A 17882-nucleotide genomic window follows, 5' to 3' on the forward strand; every position below is an offset into this window, starting at 1 on the left:
CTCTATTTTTCTTTTTATCTGTGGCTCGGCTAACTCAATAGTATTCAGTTCGTACATATATGGGAGTGATCTTAAAACATTATGTCCATTGGACATTCGATGATTTCATCTATTTTGCATGCTTTTTCAAGCTTTTATAGCGTACTGTTAATTGTGGTAATTTGTACTTTTTCATTCTGTCTGAATATGAAATATTATTTTATCCTAACAAATTAAATCAGTTTTATTGTCATATTTTGATGGTAGTTTATCAATTTGTATCGAATAATACGGAGCAATGTCCATTACAACTACAATTGTTTTAGGAGTATTTGGCAATAAGTTTTCAAATACCCATTTTTCAAAATTAATAACATTCGTTTGTTCGTAGTTGTCATCGGTTGGATTTAAAAATTACCGCTGCAATTAGTACAAATCCATTAGCCCCCCCCACAGCAAACACAATTATCGAGCGTTGGGAAGAATTTTGCAATACTGGTAACTGTTCATTACTTTGCCAACATTTCTCAGAAATTACCTTGTTATGAATCCCAGTCAGTCAATATTCATTGAAACTGACATATTTCTTACACTTTCTGCAAACTAAGATTTGTGAAAATACAATAAAGACAGTAAATATTTCAATTTTCGATCGTCGAAAACTATCTTTCTCGATTCGTTTTCGTGGCATTCTCGAAACTGTTCTGTTTTCTTTGAAATAATACTGAGCACAGTCTCTACTATTCCGAATCGAGTTCTGAAGACTATAGCAGTTTTCAAAGATAAACAACGATGCCATAATATGTTTGGATTACAACGCTTTTCATCTATTTTAAGCGTTGCATTTCATGAACATGGCAGGCACATGCCTGAGACATCGTGCACACAATTATCGTAGACCACTTGTTGTTTCAGGCTCTGGCGCAACCCACTAAATTGGCTATAACTTTGTTATTTCTTCGAATTCGACATAGAGATTTTAGAAATATATTTATGAATCGTTATACTTGCAATAGTATAATAGTAATTCATAAATACTGGTATGAAACAAAATTGATTTCTTCGACCTGTTGCATGACAATTCCCTCGTTAAAGATTATAAAAATCTCTGTAAAAAATGTAAAAGATATATATATATATATATATATATATATGTGTGTGTGTGTGTGTGTGTGTGTGTGTGTGTGTGTGTGTGTGTGTGTGTGTGTGTGTGTGTGTGTGTGTGTGTGTGTGTGTGTGTACTACCCTGATCAAAAAGTTCTAGGACTGTTCCCCGTGTGTCGCTGTCAATCACCCGATTGTTTCTTTTTTTTTTTTTTGTTAGGTTACCATATCTGTCATTAACACTTCCTTCCAATTTCAACATCATAGCTTGATATTTGTAAAAGTTACGTTGTACTGAGCACATCTCCTTTGTTCGTGTCTTCGATTTTGAAAATGGCATCATTTGAGCATCAACGAGTTTGCATTAAATTTTGTGTAAAAAACGGATTTAACGATCCGCAGACCTTGGATATGTTGGAGAAGTGTTTCGGCAACGATACTCTTTCGAGATCAAATGTTTTTCGATGGCACGAACGCTTCAGAAGTGGTCGTGAGTCGGTCGAGGATGACAAACGCAGTGGCAGGCCGACAACGTCGAAAACCGATGAAAACATCGATAAAATTCAAGAAATGTTGTCCGAAAACCGCAAATTGACCATCAGAGAGCTGGCAGAGGACTTGAACATTGCTTATGGATCCGTTCAAGACGTTTTGGTTAGTGATTTGGGCCTCAGACGTGTCGCTGCAAAACTGGTGCCGAAAGACCTCAATTTCATGCAAAAAAAGGACCGCGTTGAAATCGCGAAAGACATGATTTCCAAGGCCGAATCCGACCTAACATTTATTAAACGTATCATCACTGGAGATGAGACGTGGATTTATGAGTATGACACACAATCCAGACATCAAGCGAGTGAATGGCGTGCACCGAGCCGAGCCGTGCAAGAGCCGAGACCGAAAAAACCACGTCGTTTTCAGTCAAGAAAGAAGGCGATGCTCACGGTTTTCATGGATTACAATGGTGTTGTGCATCAAGAATTCTTGCCAGAAAAACAGACAGTCAACAAAGAATATTATTTGGGCGTTTTGAGACGTTTGCGCGAAGCAATTCGTCAAAAAAGGCCAGATTTGTGGGCAAACAACTCGTGGATTTTGCACCACGATAACGCACCGGCGCACAATGCGATCCTTATCCGCGAGTTTTTGACGAAAAACAACACGAACACTATCCAGCAGCCTTCAAATTCACCAGATCTGGCTCCCTGCGACTTTTTTCTGTTCAACCGAATTAAAAAACCGCTTCGCGGAACGCGTTACAGTACCCGAGAGGAGGTCATGACAAAATCGAAGACGGCTCTGATGGACATACCGAAAATTGAGTACCAGCGGTGTTTCGAGGATTGGATCAAGCGCTGGCGCAAGTGCATTGCAGTCAATGGGGACTACTTTTAAGGGGACCATATCGATTTGGACGAATAAATTTGTATTTTTGATTTTATGAATAAAGTCCTAAAACTTTTTGATCAAGGTAGTATGTATGTATGTATATATATCTTTTACATTTATATATATAACACAGTAACGTGGTAGCCTCGTCTAATAAAGCTCCAGTAAAGAAGGGGCAGTGACACCCTTACCTCTTACGCCATAGAGTATAAAAAGAGAGTGAGATATACGTCCGAACGGCCACGTGCAACATTACGACGAGAAACATAAATAAATACTTGTTACGTTATTGAATTTCTATTTTGTCGTGATTAACACCCACATAAAGTGACGGCCACGTACTCAAGAACACTTAATTCCATCGAAAGGATGAGTTTTTACATTTTCGAAGAATTGATACGTAAACGAGGGGGGCTTTTTTTTATGCGCTGCCGATGAAATACTTGGAATCTTTAATTCTTTCAAAGATACGATTTTGACAGAGAACGAATTCGTACTTGAAATTGGATTGGAGCATTGCTTATCTTCGGATGTCCCAAAACTTGAAAGTCGCGTTCCTTGTGACTGGTAAAAAATTACTATTTAGAAATTGATCTGTCACATCTTCGGCATGGTTGTGATTTCGATGATTTTTTGCATCGATAAAAAATCAAAAAGCATGCAACGAGTAATTGTTGCCAAATGATTAGGAAGTGTCTTTTGAAAGAATTTTGTGCGTTACACCTTTCTTCGTTACGCGATCGTGAAGATACTAATCAATCACCAAACTGAAATTGCTAAACGCCTTCATGCACCAATGGGAGATCGCATAATATTAGTATTGGATAGAACTTACATTTTTATTCAAAAGAGTTCCAATTTTGCATTCCAACGTATTTGGTACAACGGACATAAACATCGCAAGTTAATAAAACCCATGATGGCGGTGTGCACAGATGGATATATAGCGGATGTTTGGGGACCATATCCTGGAAGTAAGAACGATGCTTCCATATTAAACGAATTTCTCCAGAAAGATATGTGGAGTCAGCTGGAAGCAGGTGGCATTTTTCTGGTTGACTGTAACTTTCGAAATTCCATAACTGAAATCTCAGGAAGAGGATATATACCAAGATGGCTGCATTTCCGGACGAACGACGACAGAACTTAACATCAACACAGACAAATCAATCCTGATTTGTAACCAAAAGTCGGTACATCATGGAGGTAATTATCGGGTGTATAAAAAACGTTTTAAATACGAGGTGTTTACTATGCAAAGGCACTATTTTGTTTTTGTCACCATATCTATAATAGTTATTGTCATTTGTGATGCATTAAACGATGCTGCATTTCAATAACGACAAGCCTGAATTTTTCAAAAATGTAATCGTAAGCATCGAAACTCATTTCGATACAAGTGGATACGTAAATATATAGAACAACTGTCTAGGTACTTTCGGGGAATCAAAGAATCAAAGGATGTTTTATAAACGATCCCTTCATATCCATAAAATGACTATTTGGTGTGTAATTCAAGTTGGAAGTATGACTAGACCATTTTTTTCCAAGATAATGATAAAACTATTATTACAGTCAATACCGAACGATACTATGCAATGCTTGAAAATTTCTTTTTGCCTGAAATTCATCGATAAGGTCTGCGACAACGTGTCACATAGCTTGTGCAGCCATGCGAATTCTGAAAGATGCATATCTAAACCATTTAATGTCAAAATCGATTGGTCGCGTAATTTGATCTCACCCAGATTTTTTGTCTTGATGTTATTTGAAAGAAACGGTCTACACTAACAAGTCGACAGCAATTCAACGTGAAAAATGTGACTAAAAGAGCCCATTTTTGCAACGCTGCCGAGAAGTAGTCATTTGGTTGATATAATATTCCATAAATAATGTCATTAACCGAATCAACGGTATGCAAAAAAAAAAAGATTAATTTTAAGAGTTTCATGTAAAAGCTAGTCCAGGACAAAGTAGTGCTCTTGCATAATTAACATCGAAACTCTTTGATTGGAAAATATACGATGTCATTTTATCAATCTTTTTTGTAGATTTTCAAATAAATTGTGCTACATATAAATGTGGTATTATAAATGCCACGTTTGCACCAATAATTATGTCTGAATTGCCCGACTTACAAGGTTTCACAGTTATGTATTCGTGATTTATATATTTATTTTATTTATATATGTTTGAATGCGTTTGGAACAAATCGATCAAAGCAGATCCCTAGATATTATACCGATCACATAAATAAAGACGATGGCTTTGAATTTCAAATAGCATCAACAAGTTGATCTATTAATCATCAGAATTATTAAATTGACATTGACACTCTAAATGTTACATTGACCCAAATATATTTACGTCATTCCAACACAGTAAAATATTTTTTTTATATATATTACTGAATAAATCTAAAAGTGAATCGAACGCTATTATTGGATATACGTATGGATGTAAAGTTGATCAATAAGTTGTTCGATCAATGTACAGCTTGCTAATTAAATTAATAAATAAAATTAAGGCCAGTTTCGTTGAATCTTTTTTTTTTCATTTGTAAACCTTTGTATCGATAAAAACTTGTTCGTATACAAATGAAGATGTTATTTTAAACAGTACATTCCTTCAAAGAGGAGTCGATTTGGTATAAAATCATTTATAATTTCTGATTGTAAAATATCATGTATCCTAGATTTTATTATTTATACTGAAAGATACACTGATATCAATTCTAGGAGTACTAGAGGAAGAGGGCTCCTCGAACTCAGAACTTGAAAAATGTTAAATTTGATCTGTTTCCTATTCGCAAAAAATTCTCAAAACATTATTTAATTGTCACATATATTTTTAAGTTTGATTTTCAAACAATTTTGATTTTATATATGAGATCATTGCTAGTTTATAGCATGGTCATAATAACAATTTTGTCAAAACTTCCCCATTACGATAACATACCTGCTGGTAAGTGTGAATGTTGCTGTGTTATTAATTGGTCACAGTTCATTAGCTAACTAATAAACGTTTCCTGCGTGCTTGAATCTTGCAAATTTTACTCGACTGAGCCATAAACACATCAGTGCAAGGTATATTGATTATTTTTACTCCATATTTTTAAGAATAGAAGTGTGTAATGGAGGTCAAAACTTGTCTCTTATAAATCTTATATTCTTATATAAGAATTATATCTTATGTCTTTGAGTCGACATTTATTAATTTTTCTCTTAATTTCCACATCTCTGTTTACCATTTGTCTTGAAAAAGTAGTTAGATATATATACATATCTATTGGCTACTTAGAAATTCAAATCTTAAATCCATAACTATCCATAAAATTTTATAATTTGATTTTTAAAGACACCGTACCATATCAGTCGGAGGCAGGGACCAAAAATAACATTTATTCTAAAATTGTTTTACAAATAAAATCATTCATGGAAAGTTGATTGTTATTTAAATTCATAACAATGAACGCAAAATATAAAGAAAAAATTAAAGAACAAAATGATTAAAAGATATTGAATTTTAAACTTTTTTGTTTCAAATAATGACTACTAGGGTCCGAAAATTTTATTTCTCTTCGACAACTATTATTGATGAGATATATATACGGATAAAATTTTCCAAACTCAATTTTCAAAAACTTAGACCAAACATGTTCAACATGCGATTTAAAAAAGTTGATCATAAAATATCTACATTACCTAAGAGTACGATTAACACATGCACAATGGACTTGCAATAAATTCTATTTTTTCTACTCCTTCAACATTCTGAGATATTCTATTTAAGACAGTTATCTAATTTCAATTTTTGCTTCCATTTTGGCAATAATAATGCTTCCTTCATGCATTTGTGACACAAAGGGATTGTAGGTAAAGGAGGAAATGAGATTGCCTTTTGTATACTTAAAATCTAAATTATCTAAGAAAATTAAATATAAAAAACCATTGATTATGTGAAGTAATAAGTGTTGTGTACAGAATAAAAATCAAATAATTTTGTTTTCGTAGATTTACTTTGTAACATCAGCTCACTAATTTTTTGATTGTGATCGTGACTTTGTCTAAATTGAAAAACGAAAAAAGAGTAACTAAATGTTAATTATCAAAAGTGTATATCAACTAGATGAACAAAATTTCCAACTAAACAATTTTTTGATCATTTCATCGCTAAAGAAAAGTTAGAAGAATTTGTTAATATTATAGTAAGTGTACAAATTAGTTCTCGGCCTTTTTTGCAAACTTTGATATATATATATAAAGAAAAAAACGGATGACATTTTAATCTGAGAAGTAATTTTCTTCTTCATTTATACGTTTCTGTCACCTGTCAAACAAGTACCGTATTCCTTCGCGAAAGAAAGATTATGGTTTCGTTTCAATCAAGTCACCTATGCATTTATTCACGTCGTTTAACATTCTGAAATAGAAATCCACCAGATGATGCTCTAGGGACCTGAATAAATGATAGTCCCACAGAGCCAAGTCTGAACTATAAGCTGCATAGAGCAACACTTCTCATCCCAAGATATTGATGAACTGGTTGGTCTCTTTCGTAGTACTATATGTGACCGTGCATTGTCATAGAGCAGTATCACTTACCGCGTTCCATGTCCGTTATATGGTCTTTTTTCTTCATGAACTTCATGATGTTACTCAGACGCATCAGTTGCTCTTGATAGCGTTCTGCATTGATCGTTTCACCTGATTTTAATAACAGTTCGTAACATAAAACGTCTTGTAGTGGTTAACACTAGAACTACCGACAGATTTCGAAATATTCAGGTGTATCCCATACGCATCTCGAACAGAAACAATCGACGAAGAAAAGGTGGAATTTATCAAATTGATTACACGTATAGAATAGAAAAGTCATAATGTCTTCAGAAAACGTGCTATGGGATTTATAGTAAATTTCATTGCGAGAGCAGTTGGAACCAGTCATTTTGACTGCTTGGTAAATCTAGTGTTAATTGCCTAGTGCCAGGCGAATGTTTTAAATCGTAAGATTGCAGGTGTGCAATCAGAAGACTGCACGTGTCACGGAACGCGGTTATGGAAAGATCGAGAATCATTGAAAGCATTCCGAGGCACGTGCAACGCACGCTCATCACCTGAAAAAGATGTAAAGGACGATCAGGAGCATCCATTATACAGTGGGGGCTCCCGATCGCTCAGAGAGAGAGAGAGAGACTCGTTCAATATCATGATTGTGAGATCACACGTCGCACGAATCACTATTAATAAAGTTGCATTTTTAAACACAATAATACCTTCTTCGCATGAATATTAGATTTTGTAACTGCTTTGATTTTCTCCTTTTGGGAGTGTTATGCAACGTTAACTAAAGTAACCTCTTTGCGAAGAGTTACTTCTAGTAACCTCTTTGCGAAGAGTTATTTCTAGTAACCTCTTTGTGAAGAGTTACTTCTAGTAACCTCTTTGTGAAGAGTTATTTTTAGTAACCTCTTTTTGAAGAGTTAGTTCTAGTAACCTCTTTGTGAAGAGTTATTTCTAGTAACCTCTTTGTGAAGAGTTATTTCTAGTAACCTCTTTGTGAAGAGTTACTTCTAGTAACCTCTTTGTGAAGAGTTACTTCTAGTAACCTCTTTGTGAAGAGTTACTTCTAGTAACCTCTTTGTGAAGAGTTACTTCTAGTAACCTCTTTGAGAAGAGTTACTTCTAGTAACCTCTTTGTGAAGAGTTATTTCTAGTAACCTCTTTGTGAAGAAAATTCTTTCTCTTAAGACGCGAAAGCGAAGATCCAGCTGTATTGATGATTCAACAGTCTCTCCTTGTTGGTCGTATTAAACACGTGCGGAATCCAACGACAAGCTTCCTGGATTCACCTAAATTTTGATAATCGCACCAAAATTGCTTAAAGCGTCACTTCGAGAGTTTCTAGGAGTACTGTTTGTGTCTGACACAGATTTTCATCCAAAAACAGCTCCGATTCTTTATCTGTAAATCTTCTTAACTGTCCAGAACGATACTCAATAAATTAATTACAAATCGAAAATCCCTTTACGAAATCGTACAAAACATTTTTTGCACTTACTGTACGACATCGTACACTTTCGTAAGATAAAATAAATGAAAGTTGTTGCTTCGGTAGCGTTACTCTCATTTCAAACGTAAATAACGGAACGCTATTATGACAATAAAAATTTCATTGTTTGTTTCAAGAATAGCTGGATACATTCTAAAACAATTAAACGTGCTGGAGTCGACGCTGATTTTGACAATGAAATCGAAAAAGAGTTAAATAAAACAGCCATCAGTCGTTTTTCCATTTTTTTCATTTGTCTAACGGAAACGAAGTAACTAAAGTTTGTAAAAAAATTTTTCTTGATACAATGTGTGAGTAACTTGGAGTATTTTAAAAATATTTTAAATATCATAAAAAGTAAAGAAAGTAATGAATATGATTAAAAATTAATTTCTCTTTAAATATTAAAAAAAGGCATTTTTTATGAATGGGTGAAAACAGCTGATAAGAAAAGTGTAACTAACACTTTGGTAATTAATGTTGTTGAAAGACAAATTTGTGCTTTCACTACATACGAAAGCAGAACAATTTAAAGAAGCTGCTCATAACTACACATCATTTTTACCTGTAATGAATTTCCATTATTGCAAAAGAGATATAATTTAATTCGAGATATAATTATTATCTCGAAAATATTTAAAAGAAGAGATTAGTATTATAGTAAAATATATTCCTCGTTCGAAGAAGAAATGAAGAAAAGAAAAGAAAACGAAATTAAGTGTCAGAAAATTGCAATTTGTTGTATGGAAAATGGACCAATATGTGTACACAAATATTTTAAAAAATAATTTGAAAGCAACGATTGAAAATCTGGACATAGAAAATAAATTTCTTGTTCCAACAGGACAACGATTCTAAGTATTTTGGTAGGATTTAAAGTTAAAAAATAACTTGTAAAACAAACTACAAAATATATGAAACGAAATAATAGAAACACTAATAAAAGGAATCCAGAAATTAGTCGATTAAATAATTAAAAAATGCGGAGGATACATCGACGAAAATAAAATTTAATTTTCTTCTACAAAATTGACGTTACTTTTTTTATAATGTATTACTGTAACTATATATACTTGTTACAATATAATATAACTAACCAAATTTAAGAAATTATTAATTTCCTAATGGTTTACCAAATTTATCTTCTTTTATTAACTTTTGAAAAAGTTTAATTGTTGATTACAAAACAAAGTAGGTACGTTCAATGGTAATACAAACGATGGAAATTCTGCTAGACATTTTTTCGCCGACTCTAATATATCCGCAGACATTAACGGTATTAATAAAGAATTAATCAATCGATTTGCAATAATATTGTCAATCATCTCGAGTGAACTTGAAATCAATGCAAACCAACTTGTCACTTGTGCAAGAGTAAACAACTTTGAACATTATTTATGGTACTATATGCCGGTATCGGTACATAAATTGTTCACACTTGTTCATATTTAACATTCTGTTAAATATCGACGACAACGACTTAACGATGACATTTTTAACCATGATTCGGTTCAGCACTTTGTGTAACCATTATTGGTTAAAAATATCGTCGTCGTCGATATTTAACAGAATGTTAAATATGAGCAAGTATCGAGACACTGAGAGAGATGGACAATTGTAATATTACATATTATCCATAGAGGATAAGCGTGATCGCATATTAAAGTGCGCCAAAACGAGTTAGTTGAAACGGAGATGTCAATTAGAACACACACAACACGAGTATCAACTCAGCCACCACAGAGGGGATAATACTCAGATACGACAACGATATTTTGAAACTAAAGGAACAACTAGAAGAGAAGGAATTGATTTACCACTATCAGAAACTGAAAAAGACTTATTTCTATATACGCTAGAAGATTTAGGAGGAATAGATCTACAAAAATCGGAAAGTTTGAGTGAACGAATATATAGGCCACAAACTGGAGGGATACAGAACGAACATGACTACACAATCGAACCTACGAAAACAACTTATACGGAAACAATGTTCCCGAACGGATTAGGGACATTTTTTTTCATTGAACTAAGAGTCCCAGACAGAGTACGATTTAGTACAATCTTCAAGATGGTGGCACAAGTGCTGTAGGAGTCTTTAGATCGACTACATCATTCATATTGGGTAACAATCGACAGATCTACCGATTTTAGACCAAAATCTATATATTTGATATGGAATGTTTGATATTTTATTTGGTTACATACGCCTAGTGTAAAACTTCTCGTTTAAGCCATTAGGAATTTTGATTGAACAAAGGGAAAGATTTAAAAAAAATTTTATTGTAAAATCATGTACAGACAACTGAATAACATGTTCAGAGTGCCTCAGAAATATAGGTTGATAATAAAGAAACTGAATCTAAACACTAAAATAAGTAAAAAATGTACTGTGAAGAAGTCTCTTGTATACCTTAATTTTCGAGGTATAAGAAAATGTTTAGGACTGTCCGACAACGAGACGTAACAAATGCATGGGATCGAGTTAGGGTAGAGCAGGGCCGAATTCAGAGTTTTAAGATCCCTGTGTGGATACTAGGAAATTAGAATTTTCAACAATAATAAAATTACAAAAGAAGATATAAACAGTTAATATTTTCTTATTCAACAAACGTGTGATGAATATTGTTTTATTCAACAAACGTTTATTGTGACAATAATAAACGTTTTGTTATAGTTCCTGTTTCTTCAGTTTAGTTTCTATTCTGTATTTCTAAATGCAGTATAGTGTCCATATATTATTTTTTCACTGTAAAATGTCATTCTCACAAGTTCCAAAATGTCGCAGGATCACACAAATAAGTTCTTCCGAGGATTTTTCATCGGATACTTCAAGTGAAATAATATCTTTTAATCATCTTTCTATACGCCGCAACATCATTCTATTCATTGGTGAAAATGAAGAAAATGAATATAGTATGAACACTAACAATATAACTACTTCTGATACAGACAATAGGTATGATCCTATTGAAAACCAAACTTTTAAACTTCTCATAAATATATGTACATGGTTTCGAATTAAATAAAAAATATTAAGAAAATAGAAAATATTTATTTATTACTAGTAAATGAGGAAATGTTCGAAATAGTAGTTAAAAAAAACTAATCGATCTGCAGAAAAAATATTAGAAAAATCTCAAAATTTTCCATAGTAATTCTAGTGGAAATCCATAGATGTCTTGCAAAAGGGTTCCCCTGTGCTAATATCACAGTCGCCTACGTTACCGATCGAAAACCAGAGCGACATCTGACAAATGTCCTGAACATCCGTGTATACACTAGTCAATCGAAACTGAAGTTTTAAAGCGATCACACGTGCTTCTTCTTACTGATTTCCATAAACATTGATAAAGTTTGGATAATTAAAAATATAAATTGTGTCGTTAAGTTATCAAATTAACGCGTAACCCGAACACAGACACAATACCACTGTACACTGTACACTTTTGTGACGATATCGCCACCATCTCTCTTACCGACAAGGAGGGACAGACACTAACTGTTTTGCCGACCTAAGAGAGTGTGTTCAAGGTCAACAAGGAAAAACCAATTTCAAGGTACCAATTTACACGCCAATTCTATTGATCATTTAGAAGACATTTTAATTTGGTATATCAAAGAAAATCTTGAAGACAACGTTATTTTTTAGTAAGAAAACGTAGCGATACCTAACAGTAAGAAGACTCAAGAGGGTATGAAACAAAAACTTTTCCAGTTATGAAGTGGTCCTCACGTTTCCCCGATTTAAATCCAATAAAAAATGTTATCACATACAATATATAAAAATGGAAAGGAATATAACAATATTAGAAAGTTAGAGAGTGCAATAAGACGCGAATGGAATAAAATCAACGTAACAATATTGCAAAAATTAATTAACGAAATTAAATTTCAAATTTTTTCACTGCAAAGGAAGGAGTGTTTTTTTAATATATATATTCATAGTAGGACAATTAATGTATCAAAATCCATAAATATTTTCGCAAAATATCGTAAACTTATGCGAAAAATATAGTGTTGAAGATGGAGTACAGAATAGATGCTACTTTTAGCAGGAGACATAATATTAAGATTACGAGTAACTGACAAAATTTAATAAGGAAAAGTTGCTATAATTTGTTTATATACATAAGGAAATATGTAACATACGAGTTTAACAAAACTGTATATTTAATTGACTTTAATTGGTATAACTTTTTTGCGACAGCAAGCGTCAATGTCAGAATTGACATTATTTTTTTTATTTGAAGTATAGGCGAAGTAAAAAGTTCCGAGCGTTTTTCTCTTTATTTCGACGATGAAATTAACAAAGTTAAAATTTTCCGATTTAGATCAAATTATCGTTATCGCCGTTCTGTTCGATATCTTTTGTCCATTTTGAAGGCAATTTAATAATTCCGCGATTGAAGAAGTTCTCGTCCCTATTGGTAAAAAACTTGACCAGCTCATTTTCACAAACCACGCTTGAGGCCAGTTTTTTTACCATCAAGAAAATTGTGCAAGTGCTTGAAAAGATGATAACTGCTTGGTGCCAGGTTTGGGCTATACGACGGGTGCGATATACTACCTTGATCAAAAAGTTTTAGGACTTTATTCATAAAATCAAAAATACAAATTTATTCGTCCAAATCGATATGGTCCCCTTCAAAGTAGTCCCCATTGACTGCAATGCACTTGCGCCAGCGCTTGATCCAATCCTCGAAACACCGCTGGTACTCAATTTTCGGTATGTCCATCAGAGCCGTCTTCGATTTTGTCATGACCTCCTCTCGGGTACTGTAACGCGTTCCGCGAAGCGGTTTTTTAATTCGGTTGAACAGAAAAAAGTCGCAGGGAGCCAGATCTGGTGAATTTGAAGGCTGCTGGATAGTGTTCGTGTTGTTTTTCGTCAAAAACTCGCGGATAAGGATCGCATTGTGCGCCGGTGCGTTATCGTGGTGCAAAATCCACGAGTTGTTTGCCCACAAATCTGGCCTTTTTTGACGAATTCACTAACCAAAACGTCTTGAACGGATCCATAAGCAATGTTCAAGTCCTCTGCCAGCTCTCTGATGGTCAATTTGCGGTTTTCGGACAACATTTCTTGAATTTTATCGATGTTTTCATCGGTTTTCGACGTTGTCGGCCTGCCACTGCGTTTGTCATCCTCGACCGACTCACGACCACTTCTGAAGCGTTCGTGCCATCGAAAAACATTTGATCTCGAAAGAGTATCGTTGCCGAAACACTTCTCCAACATATCCAAGGTCTGCGGACCGTTAAATCCGTTTTTTACACAAAATTTAATGCAAACTCGTTGATGCTCAAATGATGCCATTTTCAAAATCGAAGACACGAACAAAGGAGATGTGCTCAGTACAACGTAACTTTTACAAATATCAAGCTATGATGCTGAAATTGGAAGGAAGTGTTAATGACAGATATGGTAACCTAACAAAAAAAAAAAAGAAACAATCGGGTGATTGACAGCGACACACGGGGGACAGTCCTAGAACTTTTTGATCAAGGTAGTAATCTCCCATCCAAGCTCTCGGAGCTTCTGACGCGTCGTTAAAGATGTCTGCGGCCTGGCGTTGCCTTCATGCAACACGACACCCTTCCTATTGGCCAATTCTGGACGATCTTCTTGTCGATCGCCTGCTTCAATCTGGTCAGTTGTTGACAGTATAGGTCCGAATTGAGTAATTGGCCCGATGGGAGCAGCTCATAGTGGAGGATTCCCTTCCAATCCCACCAAACACACAGTAAAACCTTCTTGGTCGTTAATCCGGGCTTGGGGATCGTCTGGGCTGGTTCACCGCGCTTGGACCACGATCTTTCTCGCCTGTTGTTCTCGTATGTGACCCATTTTTCATCCCCAGTCACAATCCGCTTCAAAAATCGATCGATTTCGTTACGTTCTGAAACGAATCGCAGGCATCGATTCGCTTTAAAAGGTTCTTTCTCGTCAATTCGTGTGGCACTATACATCGAGCTTCTTCTTGAGACTAGCCTTATGCAAATGGTTCCAAATGGTTTTCTGGCTGATCTTCACTTCCTGGGCAATGGAACAAGTACTCGCATGCTGATCTGGCTTGACGATTTTCATTATTTTATCAATATTTTCGACGATTGGACTACCAGAGCGTCTCTTATCTTCGACAGCACAATTTTTTTGGCCGGTTACTCGATCGTAGCAGTACTGAAGAATGTATCGAATTTTCTCTCTTTTTACTTCCATTTTGGAACGCTCTAACACACAACTGGATCCATTAAACACGAAACTGTCGCAAAACCTTTTTTAAAGCGTTATGTCGCCTTTAAGTCGCAGTATAGAATGACAAGATGCAACGTATACATCGTGAGATATGCCCCACTGAAGCCATCTAACGAAAAACGATCAAAACTTTTTACTTCGCCCGTTATTAAGAATTGTTAGTTGTTTATAGAAAATTACTGGCACTCAAAAACAGCAACTAAAACACACCTCGTTGTATCGGGATACGATTATGTAAAGCTATTCGACGAATTTATAGATTTTAAAAAACGATACGGAGATAAAAGTTATTTTTCAAGGAATGAGAGAGAGAAAGGGTACGCGGAATTGCTGTTCAATTTGTTTATATCAATTGCTCATATCGTAGATACCTTTGAAAATGATCCTATTACAAAATGATATATGCGAAGAACGTATAGAGAAATCAGCTTACTGATTCTCACTTTGATGATGTATTTAGAGTAATATGTAACAATTGTAAACCTGATTTCAGAATTAATTAAAGATAATTTGCATTTAACGAATGTAACGAACCCTCGCAGCAAAAGTATTAATGAAGATGCACGATTTGTTCATTGGAATGGAAAACAAAAATACGAAAGTTGTAACAAAATGTGCAACAGTTTGCAAACGATATGCAACGTCGCTGATCGAAAAATTACAATAAATAGATAAATAATAAATTACATTAATGATATTCAAACTGGACCAAGTGGCTGTACAATTAATAAAACAGATGCTAAAGTTAATATGCAAAATTTATTAAATAAAACAGCAACATCTATTCTAGAATTAATACCAAATAAAAATATAAAATTTGCTACTGTTTTGGTAAAATGTGGCTTCGGTGGAAGTTCTGGTCACAGTAGATATAAACAAAGATTTACTGACTCATCTAAAACGGATGAATTTATGTTTACATCTGCGAATGTATATATTCGTATAGTTGACAATGAGACTCAAAATATTACTTAGGAAAATCAAATTTCGTCTTCCACACTATTGTATACACTTCTCAAATTCCTTTTTGTCTAAGAATCATTAGAATTGATTAAGGAAAAATATAATTAAATGAAACAATTGTATAAAAATTACAATTTCGACTAATATTTGTCCGAACGATACAACTGTAATTATTAACCATGACATTCGATTTACAATGACAGATGGAAGCACGTGTAACGTAACAGAAAGAAGCATGTCTTTCCAAGTATGTTATATTTATTGTTGCACGACAAAAGAGAAACACACACAATTGGTTTCCAATAAAATTAAGAAGAAAGCATGTATAAATATGAATTGTTTTTTTTTTCATTTCACAATTAGATGCGCCGAAAATTTGCTTCATATTGCATATAGATGGTTTTTCAAAATATAACAAGTAAGGAGAGAGGATGATACAAAATTTACGAACAAAACAAAAAGAATACAAAACAAGGGTGGTAAAAGCTGCGACAGTCATCGAAGACACGTGACTATACGAATAAATGAAGGCGAATTTGTATATAGACGACTTTCGTTCCATTCCTTCAACCCCTTTTCTAACAGTTACAACATTTATTTCAATCAGTCTTTAGGTTAAATTTAATAACGAAATGTAGCAAAAACCACAAACGTCTTCACCTTGGTTTTGTAGACCGATTAAATTTCAATACATAAAAGAAAATACACAGATCATAAATGCTGAATTTAACAAAATCAATGATGAAGTAGATAATTTCAATCCATTGACTATAAATGATAATACTAAAATAGAATATATTATAATTTTGACCATGAGTGATAACAAAGTGTGTAACTCACTCACAGATACTTCCTTAGTAATAAAATGCTATGTACGATATGCCAAGCTACACCGATTAAAATAAACAATTTACAATTTATCGATTCTGAAGTTTCTAATATTGACAGTTATAGGTTTGTAATATCGTCACTTTGTAATTCGAAAAGTGAAGATAAGAAAAAATAAAAAAAAAAAGGAGTATGTGCAAACACAATTTAAGTAAAGAATGAATTTATATGTAGACTATATTGACACTAGAACTACTGGTAGATTTTGGTATATTAAGGTATTCCTCGTGAGTGTCTCGGGAAAATCGATGATTGATTATATATGTATAGAATAAGATAAGTCATAACGTCTTTTGAAAATGATATGGAATTTAAAATAAATTTCTTTGTACAAACAGTTGAAACCAGTCACAATGACTGGTTGGTAAATCTAGTGTTAAACAAGGACGAGATTCGTCAACTGACAGGTGTACAGCCTGTCGAGTTTTTACAAATTTCAGCAGAAATCATCGGTACTGATGAAACATTAATAAGAAAGTTATATATTTATATGATTACATGATCCAGATACCTCTTACGGTTCAAACATTGTATATAAATATTACTAAATTTTCCGATCCGAACCACTGTGTGGCAGTTTAATTGTTGAAACTACAGCTTATATTACCGCTTGCATTTTCAATGAAGATGCAATATCATTATTACAAATTTTGCACATCATAGGCGTATTTGCGGTGAATTTAAATGGCCATAAATATGTTACTGTAAAAGACAAATAACGTATATTGAAAGCCGAAATTCGAGTGCAAGGTACCACGAATAAAAAAGAAAATACTGTCAAAATTCGGAAAATTTGAAACTGAAGGTGTTACTACAACTTTCAATGATTTATTTTAAATTTGACACAAATAGTATGTTACGCTACAATACAGTTTTTGACGTAGCGGATTTGATTGGTAATTTTTGTTGTTTATTGTACTAAAATTGTGATCTTCCTCGAAAATGAAAATATTTATTGAGATAGCTGCCATTGATTTAAAAATCGATTAAAAAGAAAGTAGTCGTTAACACGGGGCTAACAACCTTAAACCTCTATTCTTATCTTAAACCTATTCTTATAAATAGATTATTTCGTAAATATTTGTGCATCAAAAAATTGTTTATTATAGCTAATTTTGGAGTAAAACTAATCATTCAAAACGAGATACAATTTAGTATGTACCTCCACGAGATACGAGTACGATTATACCTCTTTGATTAAATAATCAGAAAAGTTGTTACTTTTTTAACTTCTCTAAAGATGCATATTCCC

General features: G+C 33.7%; 1 protein-coding gene across 6 annotated transcripts in view; it reads right to left on the reverse strand.

The window, feature by feature from the left end:
• The window catches only part of Frmd5 (FERM domain containing), a 192588-nt gene that overhangs the window by 83047 nt on the left and 91659 nt on the right, over positions 1-17882 (reverse strand). The window lies entirely within an intron of this gene.

The sequence above is a fragment of the Ptiloglossa arizonensis genome, chromosome 9 (genome assembly GCF_051014685.1).
Source record: "Ptiloglossa arizonensis isolate GNS036 chromosome 9, iyPtiAriz1_principal, whole genome shotgun sequence".
NCBI classification, from domain to species: Eukaryota; Metazoa; Arthropoda; class Insecta; order Hymenoptera; family Colletidae; genus Ptiloglossa; species Ptiloglossa arizonensis.